This window comes from Polypterus senegalus, chromosome 16 (assembly GCF_016835505.1).
Source record: "Polypterus senegalus isolate Bchr_013 chromosome 16, ASM1683550v1, whole genome shotgun sequence".
Classification (NCBI taxonomy): domain Eukaryota; kingdom Metazoa; phylum Chordata; class Cladistia; order Polypteriformes; family Polypteridae; genus Polypterus; species Polypterus senegalus.
In genome coordinates this window covers 83,523,728-83,533,533 of record NC_053169.1, presented here as the reverse complement: position 1 = coordinate 83,533,533, position 9,806 = coordinate 83,523,728, and the positions used below count along the sequence as shown (strand labels likewise).

General features: G+C 38.7%; 1 protein-coding gene and 1 pseudogene across 1 annotated transcript in view; one reads left to right on the top strand and one right to left on the bottom strand.

Annotated features, from left to right (window-relative positions):
• Positions 1-610: 610 nt before the first annotated feature.
• On the bottom strand, positions 611-7,544 carry LOC120516622 (annotated as a pseudogene).
• Positions 7,545-8,677: 1,133 nt separating this feature from the next.
• sptbn1 (spectrin, beta, non-erythrocytic 1) overlaps positions 8,678-9,806 on the top strand; it is a 262,319-nt gene continuing 261,190 nt past the window's right edge. Inside the window, exon 1 of the mRNA XM_039738921.1 lies at positions 8,678-8,870. The gene's annotated coding sequence lies outside the window, so the exon portion shown is untranslated. The remainder of the gene's footprint in view (positions 8,871-9,806) is intronic.

The window sequence follows — 9,806 nt, the reverse complement described above, 5'->3', positions numbered from 1 at the left end:
TCCTTGCATTTGTGGTTTTCTGTATGATGTTTGTACAAAATGTTTCCATCAGTGTCCCTGTAGTCAGGATTAGACTTTTATCAGTCACTTTACAACACATATAATCTTTAAATTATTGAAAATTAATAAAGTTAAACAAAAATAAAAACAAAACACATTACTGTATGTGTTTTGCATATTTATTCAGCAGTGTTTCTTCAAACGTTAAATGCACAGAATACCTCAAGTATACACTTTTAAATTCAATAAAAGTCTTAACAGGCAGTTCAACTTTTTTTTTTAAATTGCACAAACAAAATTATCTAAACCTCACATACAGTAAGTATATGTACAAGAAACAAAAACACATTTTTACTGTACTGTATATCTAAAATCCTCTGTAGTAAACAACTTGCACATACTGTACCTCAGTGCCCGCAGATGGGCTGTCTAGTAGTCAACAGTGTATTATTTGTAAATATGTGCTACTTTTTCCAGATATGCAGACATCTGAAAGGGTCAAGTGAAAAGCAATCAATAATTCTGGCATTTCCCTTTTAAAAGGTATATTTTAAGAAATTAAATTAAAGATATAAACTCCCATTTAAACGATAATGTTAAAAACAAAATGTAATTATAAAGCAGTGTAACATTTTTAAAGACAGCAAGATAGAAATTAAACTGAGGCAAAACAGGGGATTAAAACACTTTAAATCAATTTGAATTATTAGGAGTCCTTTCTGAAAATGTCTACATTGACATCCATTCAAAATCAATTAGTTTCCTCAAAAGTGTGCAGACTTGTTGGTTGATGTGTCCGTGTTTCTTTTTTGATTTTGAGCCCGACTCTGGGTTAATACCCAAAAACCTGTAAACAAAATATAGAAGCTATTAGTTTTATTTGAGCTATTTCACACTGTTTTTCAAAAGACATTAAGTGCTGTTCCTTTCTACAGAATACTGATGCCTAACACTCCTCCTAAGTAGGAAAGCCAAACACAATTTCTCTGCCATTTTAACAATGTTGTGGTGATTTACTAGTCTCACTATTACCCTGGCTAGTGTTATCTACAATGTCAGTGTGTTAGTTTACCTTTGGATAAACTCCAATGTGGATGAGGCATCTTCAGGATACTGCAAGTTAAAGTTGTAATAACTTGCAAAGATTGTAGCAATACCATTGACAAAATCATGATGTGGTCCCATGACCACTTGTCCTTCAATTGACAACATCCAGGCTTTAGGCTTCATCATGTCATCTGAAATAAAAAAGATATTCATCACGTACTTATGCAAAGAAGTGGAATTCTTAATGAACAACAGTGTGAAAGGAATGGGTCGCTAACACAGGGTCTTAGATTACAACTATTAAAGGTCTGCACGCTGTTCTTCTGGTCTTTGCAAAGTAAAGAGCAGCTGCACAGACCTTCAAAACATATATGAGAAGGTAATACAGGTTTACATACTACTAAAGTTGCTGACACTATAAGCTACATGTGTTGTTAACATTACCTTGTATAATCAAGCGGGGTGTGCTTGGTAGCATCATTGTCCTCTGAACATCAGCACCTGTGGCACATGTCTGTAAAATACAGTAATACATAACTTTAAAATATGCTGGATATATGTACAGTACAGTGTGTACTGTATATCCCTTACTGAAGAGTAAAAATGATGGCAGAAGAAAATCCCTTGACCCCAGTGATTCACAATTCTACAGTAGATTTAGCAAGGTGTGTATTTTACTAAAATTCAGTAGTCAGAGAACTGTGTGTCTACATGGGAGATTAAGAGTGTATGAATACAAGTATGAAGGTTAATATACTGTATTGTCTACCCGAGTTCCAGCATTGGCACCTACCTTTTTTACTCTTAGTCAGGTTGAGTTGAGCCATCATATTCATCTTATTGTTTCTATCAAACTAGTTCTTCATATAGAATACTGAACATTTACTGCTATATAAAAAATCAAGCACATCCAGCACTCCTCAAGATACCATATTAATTTTCTAAAATTTCAAGGCATTAATTTTTAGAAAAATATAAAAAATAAATTCAACTCTAAAGCATTTTCAATGCCAGTTGGGTTCCTGGTCTATTGTAAGCAAAACTCAGTTTTCTATCTGTAAAACAATTACTTACATCTGCTTGAAGTAGGATTGCATCCTTGGGCTCCTTAAAGTATGCCATCAGGAGGAGAAGGACACATGCAGCCTTAACTGAAACCTCTGGTTCAAACTTAGACAGCACATCCTGAATTCCTGAATGATGGCTTAGTTCCTGGCAGAACTTTATAATTGTACTGCCTTTATTGTCCAGTGCCTCTTGCAGCTTGCTGAGGATAGATATGTCTGTTAGAAGCCTAAAGTGGGAGTAAAGACATCTTTGAGAGAAAAGGAAAGGCCATTCCTTCTGAACTTGTGCAATGTGTGGTGCAGGCACTCCATTAAGGTATCGGCTGGTGGATATAGGTCTTCTCCATAAGAGGTTCAGCTTTCTCTGCTCCACTCATCCCTAACTCGGAGAATATTTTAAGTAGCTGCATTTTCATGTCATCTAATGATGCCTCCGTTTCTCCAGCTGGCAGTTCTACAGGACACCACCTCACACATCCATACTGATCTACAGGGCCTCTTGCCTCCCCTGCTGCATTAGTGTGGGACCTTCTCTCTCTCGTCGCCTTGCAAGAGTATTTGTTCTGTTTTTATATTCCACTCTTGTTTTAATTTGCTGAAGAAGAGAGTGGCAGCCCTCTCCAACCATGTCTCCTTTTTTTCCAACATCCGCAAAACTTTTTGGGTGTTCCCTTACAATTCCTCGGACTACGCTGTGACACATTGCTCTAGTTGGGTTAAGATCATGTTCAAGCATCTGATCTACCACTGCTTTCACCATATCTTTTCTGTCTCCTGGTGATGGTCTTGTTTGATTTGCCACTGCTTTTTGAATTGCTGCTGGCATCCTATTCCAATTGACTTTGAACTCTGCATACCATGGCCTGCCAGGATGTGGGGACGAAGAAACAGAGGAGTTTGAACTGCTTGAGGAGTTAGAAGATAGGATGAGTGGAGTGCTCATGGGGCTTGATGAGAGGGATGAAGAGGCAGCAGCATCCAGTTCACTTTGAACTGTTACAAGTCCTAGAGATGATAGCAAAAAAGATCAATGGAAAAAAAACAAAAAAGCAGCACACTAAATTAATTTATGATAAATTACATTCTTCCTGTTCAATATATTATATTGGTAGCCACTGAAAAGAAACAGAATGAAGGACACTAGTAAGAGAAAGACATGATTTTTCAGGTCAATGAGTTCGCCCTTCAATAATCTTTGAACTTCAGTGTTAATTGTTCAGCTTACCAATGGCAGTTATCAAAATATATATTTACCTTCATTTTTAATGCTGTTTAACAGTTTGCGACACTGGATTGGCCTAATGTGTTTCTCCAGATCCTTCTCTTGTACAAAAGCAAGGTCTTCTCTGCTTTCCACACCAAGCTCTTCTAACCGTTCAAGAAGAGATGTTAAGGATTCATTTGAGAGGCTTGGCAAAATAGATAGCACCACTTCCCTTATGTCTTGACTCATTTTCTAAAAGAGAGTTGGGAGCAGACAGTCAAATATCAACCAATTAATTCATAAAACCCTTGATTATTTGTTTATTATCAGTAATGCGTTATTTGCTACAATTGTATCTCTGTATGATTTTATGTTTTATTCAGGCACTAGTGAGTACTCCAAGAAGTGAAAGCATTCACAAACTACAGACTATCCCTATCTCAGTTTGATTTCAATTGAATTAGAAAATTTAACTCTTCATTTATAGGTAAATGTGCTGGAATCTTCAAAGGCAATTTCTGAATCATATCCTTCTATAATACTTTCACCACAATACAAAGATGTTATTTAAAAGACATATATATACAAAGTCCTATATACATATATGTGTTCTTTAAAAGAACCTCACAGACTCTTCCTACTCCATTATTTATCTATCCTTTCTACTTACACAATTTCTAAAAAAGAATGATGAAGAACAATTAGCAGTAGGTCACACACATTATAAGCCGGAAGTGGGTAGTAGTCAAGCAAATCATCTTGCTTTATACAAACATAATCCTTTTGGACTACTCCTAATTTACAATAGACACCTATATCTCTCAACTTCACAAAGGTATGCTTCTCTGTAACAAAGTATGCAGAATCGTGGACAGTAAGGACCAGAATAATCTTCCCAACATAAAGTTCTTCATCTCTACTTCCAAGCAAAACAAACATTCCTTTCCTGTATGCTGTGCCTTTCACAGTCACTTCATTGCCTGCCACTGTAGACTGTGACAAAATTATAACTGGCAACAGATTCTCTGATTTTGTCATTATAATCATTCACAAAAAACTGTGTACCCCTGTGTACCTGTACAACTGGAGGGAACAGGCTGCCTGCACTCAAGTAAGCCTGAAGAAGCTGATGTCTTTCTGCCAGTGTTTTGCACAGATTTTTAAAGTTGTGTAGCTTTCTGGCACATGTTTTGAAAAATGAGTGCTTACTTTCAAACCTTAATGTCCAAAGGCGAATAAGTGGACCAAAGTGGAGTATAAGTTCAGGATAATGGCACATATAATGATGCTTAGGCCTTAAAGGGTGATTAGGGAAAAGCTTTTTCCTACTGTGTAGATATTCTTCAATTATGACTTTGAGATATGCTACTTGGCCTGCTGCAATAGCTGGTGCACAGACAAGCTCCACTACCTCTCTTAGTTGTAAAAGGAGTTGCCATACCTCGTTTTCACAGGGATCTTGAATTCTGTCACCTATCAAGAGAGGTAACAATCTAAGAAAACACCAATTTTGAACTGCATGTCCATTTAGTCGTTCACTACCAGGGAAACATCTGCAGGTTTGTCATTGCCATCATTTCCTGATATTTGAATTGGTTCTTACATCTGTTTAATTGCAAGTAAGTGAAGTGCTTCTCATGTATTAAATGACCAACAAACAAAGCGAGGTCATACGACACAATACCTTCAAACAAGTCATGGGCTAGACACGGTGGGAGCCCAGGCTGGCAAACATGGAAATAAGAAAGTTGGTTAAAAGGAGAGTCACACTTGATACCTGATACAGCAGGGTCTAAACCCTGAACATGACATTTATATGACTGTATTGTCCTCACAGCACCACACAAGTATGGTTCTTTAATAAATTTTGCTTTATCTATTTCACAGTAGCGGCAAAAACGATCAGCCCGACTGAAGTTTTCCAGAAAACCTCCAATACAATGGGATCCCAAGTTGTCTCCTGAAATGGCAATCAGAGTGCCTTTTACAAATCTGCCATCACTTATCAAAATCCCTCTCTCTTCTAGAAATTTGAGGTCCTTGATCAAAGATTCAAAAATTTTGGTCACTCCAAAGTATTTTAAGTTCTGCTCCTACATAAGAGAACAAGTTGCATGTGAGCTGTAGTGGATCTATTATGTGGCAAAATTTCAGCCAGGGTTAAGTATACAGCTAAAACTTTATGTTTTTTTCTCCCTGAACCAAGTGGGTTTACAACCTCAAAGGCATCCTGATATAAAATCAAACCAATAGAAGAAGGTTCTATTTTCAATAGTGGATTACTTCGAACTCCCTCTCCATCTCCAACATCCTTATAGACATTTTCAGTGGATGCTTGAGAATGTGCTAAGGCATACTGTTCTCTTACAGACTCGCTTTTGAACAATGCAAGTAAAGTCTCTTGTATTGGTACATACTGGGCAAAGCATTCTTTGCCATTTTCATCAGTGCCGAGAAACAAGGGTGCGGGCTCAACATAGTTAAAATTCTTTTAAATACAGTCTTTCTCTTTTGTTCTGTACTTAGAAGTTCCTTGTTATACATCTTAAGGAGATCCCCTGTTCATTTCATCAATTATGTCACTTATAGTGGCCTCTGGAATTCCAAGTGCCTTCAATTTCTCAATCAGAATCTTAAGTAAATGTGAAAGTCCAATGTCATGGGCATTTTGAAAGTCCTCAATGATTGTCTGTATGGTACTTGCTGGTAACAATACCTTAGCTTGTAATTTCAGATAAAGAAGTGTAATGTTTTGTAAAAACAAAGTTTCATCCACAGCCAGTGGCCTTTCTGGTTCACAATCATCCTCATCAAAAATATTTGAATCTGTCTGACTAGGAACACCAAAGGGATCCATGGGAACAGATGTATCTAGAATTGAATCATCTAGGTCCTCTGAGCCTCTATGTTTCCTTGAAATATGCGAGGCTAAACTTGACTTAACTGTAAAATGCTCTCACAACCTCTGAATGGGCATTTGATTTTCAGTCCTTGTTTTATGTGTGATTTTAAATGCTTTATGAAAGAGGTCAAAGCGTCACACTTAACTTCACATGACTGAACCACACAGTTTAAAGGTGTAATGAACTGCCTGTAGTGCAGAGTAGGAACTGCTTCCTTATGGTCTCTATATATGTGTGTTTTCAGAACACTGGCTTTGCGGTACATCCGAGAACACGTAGGCACACCACACTGATAATGATAATTGGGAGTGTTACTGTGCAGCTTTGTGTGTTGAATAAACTGAGTAACATTACTACAGATATACTGGCACTTACTAAATTTACAATGGAACATTGTGAATTGATAGGCAATTTTATTTAATGGCTAATAGAGTCAAAAATACCTTGCTAAGACTGCCTTTTCTAACACAGACCAGCTAACAATAACTAAAAAATGTGGAAAATGCAATATGGTTTGGATCCCAAAGGAAATGTTAACACACACACAAAAAAACTACACTATGTATCTACAAAAAAGTTAAACCAGTAAGAATCCATTAAAATACCATTTGAAGTCAAATTTCTATCAACCGTGCTTAAATCAATACATTTGCTTCCATGTATTACTTTTGCCTGTGGAGTTTACCATAAATTAATTTATTTATATTTATATATATATATTTATGCTATTCCTGAGCTAACATCTTTAATCACAGTTGAAAACAAAAGCACATAAACTTAATCAAAATGCACAAATTAAAACTGTTTAAAAATACATGAACTAAAACTACATGAAAAAGCTGACATTGAAACAATATGAAAACGCTTTCCTGAAGCTATAAGATAAGACACGAGTTAAAAAAATGCACAAAATGAAACGGTTTGAAAATGCTAGAACTTAAATTTTATGAAAGAAATCACTAATTACAGCTGTAAACATTAATATATATTGAAAGGCATGATTTAAAGTAGATTGAGAAATGCACAAACTGAAATTAAACGAAACTGCACGTACTCAAACAATGTGAGAAAGTACAAACTGAAAGCGCGCAGTATGTAAGTTTTCTAATACACTCCGTGGTAAAGTCTTAAAATGACTGCATAACTTCCTCTCTAACAATACAAAACAGAAATTATTATAATGATAATGGAGAAAGGCAATGAATGTTAAGTTAATTACCGTTTGTATAAGTAACAAGCACACTACAACGCCATTTTATTACTTTCTTCCACTCTCTGAGCATGTAATATCCCACAGTGCAACGGGGTCTTCTCCAAATACAATTTTACAGTAATTTGCTGTCTTTTGACAGACGACAGCGTATCTTACTGTGATTACAACAAAAATTCTGAATACAGTATTTTATTGTGAAAACTTACAGTTAACACCTGTGAAATCCTGGCAATTTTTACAGTGCAGGCTTCCACTTCAGCCATCCCTTAAAAAAATGGATTAGGCACAAATAAAAATGTAGAAATGGCCGTGGCTTCAGTTTAAATTCAAAACCAATTGCAGTTTCAAGTAATTGATGCAGTTTCCATCCTTAAAAATAAATTTGGAAGCAATTACCATCATTACCAAAAACATGATCATTTTTATGTGGTCTCCGTAAAAACTGGGTACTGCTTCTTTCATCACCATGACATGATCACAATTTACACTACTGTAAAAATTCAGGTGGATTTCCATTACTACTAAGAAGTGCACTGAGCAGATCCCATCGTTACCAAGAACCTGGAGTGCCCATCAGCCTGAGTGAAGTGCCAGTCATTCACAGAGACTTACTTGATGCCATTTCAGAAATGATCAGGGTCCAATCTAAATGCAGTTTCTGTCATTGCCCAGAACAAACTGCCTTGTTAGATCTCAACAAGGATTAAGTAATCATTTATTATTGTCAACAAGTGGATTTCTTTTCCATGCTCTGGGGTGAGTGAATGTTGATTAACACAGGTTGCTTCCTGGACTTGGGGACACCTTTTCCTTAGTAGCTTAACTCGGATTTTAAAAGTGCAAACATTGCAAGATGCAAATGTTCGTGGTATATTTATGTGCGTGCACACACTGGTACAGATGCAGGTATTCTCACCAAAGATTCGAGCGGTTACCATGGAAACAGGACGCATCACTTCTGATAGACCCTCTTGTTTATTTCAACTCGTTTTTAGGCAGTAGAAATTTGTTGCTTGGAAACCGGGCTAAGAAGTAGCTGTTTCTGACAAAACGAGTATACTTTTTATTAGATGGAGGCGACTAGCGCCGTCCCTTTAGCTACGTTTCAGAGCTTACATGGTGTACACTCATACGACACGGGCATACAATGGCGCGCGTGCCCCGTGGCGCGCGCAAACGGTACGCTGGCCCTCTCGTGCGCGTGCCTGCGTGCGACGCGCGGTGAACAGTTATCTCTCCGCCCTCCCTGGGAATCAGTGCAGTACGGCAGCTGGCGACAGCGCTGCTGGTGTAGCGGGAGGCAGTGCGGATTCCACGGGTCACTCCCTGCGTTCACAGCCGCTCTTACACTCCTTTTTTTGGTTTGGGTGTTCGCCGAAAGCTTCCTAGGCTGCCCGAGTAGCTCCCCACATCTCGATAAATCCTAACGTGTTTTGGTAAGTGACGCACTTTGGTTATTTTTCAATTGAGCTGTTGTTTTCCCGTTAGCAGAGGTGTGCGCATTAAGATCTCCATCCCAGGCGACTGCGGGATAAACATCGCCGCTCCTTCCCAAGGTAAAAGCCGCAGTTTTAGATGCGCGCGAGGAGTATACGCAAAAGGAAGCCTGAGTGGCAACGAGTGCCGAATTAACGCGATATGCGTTCGGCGAGCTTTTGTCATTTTTCAATACCAGCAGTGATTGCATTACGTTCAGGGCCATTACAGCAGCGCACAATTTCACATTTTGTATGTTATTGACATCGTCGTTTTTACATGCTAATTCTTAAACCAACCCGAAATGATAACCGTATTCGGTTTTCGCTTTTTTATTTTTCTCGGGACGGTGAGGCTGGGTTTGCTGCCCACGTTTCGCCCTGCAGGTTGATACGGTGAGTCAGTCCGGAGATGAGCTGGGCTGAGATGAGGCGTGGTCGTGCGAATCCTGTGGCTGGGGTCTGATCGCGCAAATTAACAGAGGACGTCTTTTTTCACTGGGGTCACTTTGAATCGTCCGCCGCTCTCTCCTAGTTTTAATGAATTTCCGCACTTCCCTCCTTCCTTGACCTTTTCACGTTTTACTTTGATGCGTTATCGGCTCAGGGTGCCTGCCTATGCCGCCTTCTTCCTTCACCCTCCGCAGTTCTCAAATCGATTCAGTATTAATTCGCCCGGATCCTAACACTTAGTTAACTTCACATGCCGATGTAATTATGGATCCTTTTTAGCATCTTTTTGGTCCACCAGCCCCGCCCAAGCTCGGCCCTGCAGGTTTGTATCCGCCGCCGCCGCTGGGGGCTTCGGCTCGGGGCCGTATTTACCTCCCCACACGTTTTGCTTTTGCGATGCGGGCGCCGCGCCGTGTGAAACATTGCGGCGCTGCAGCTCTAATG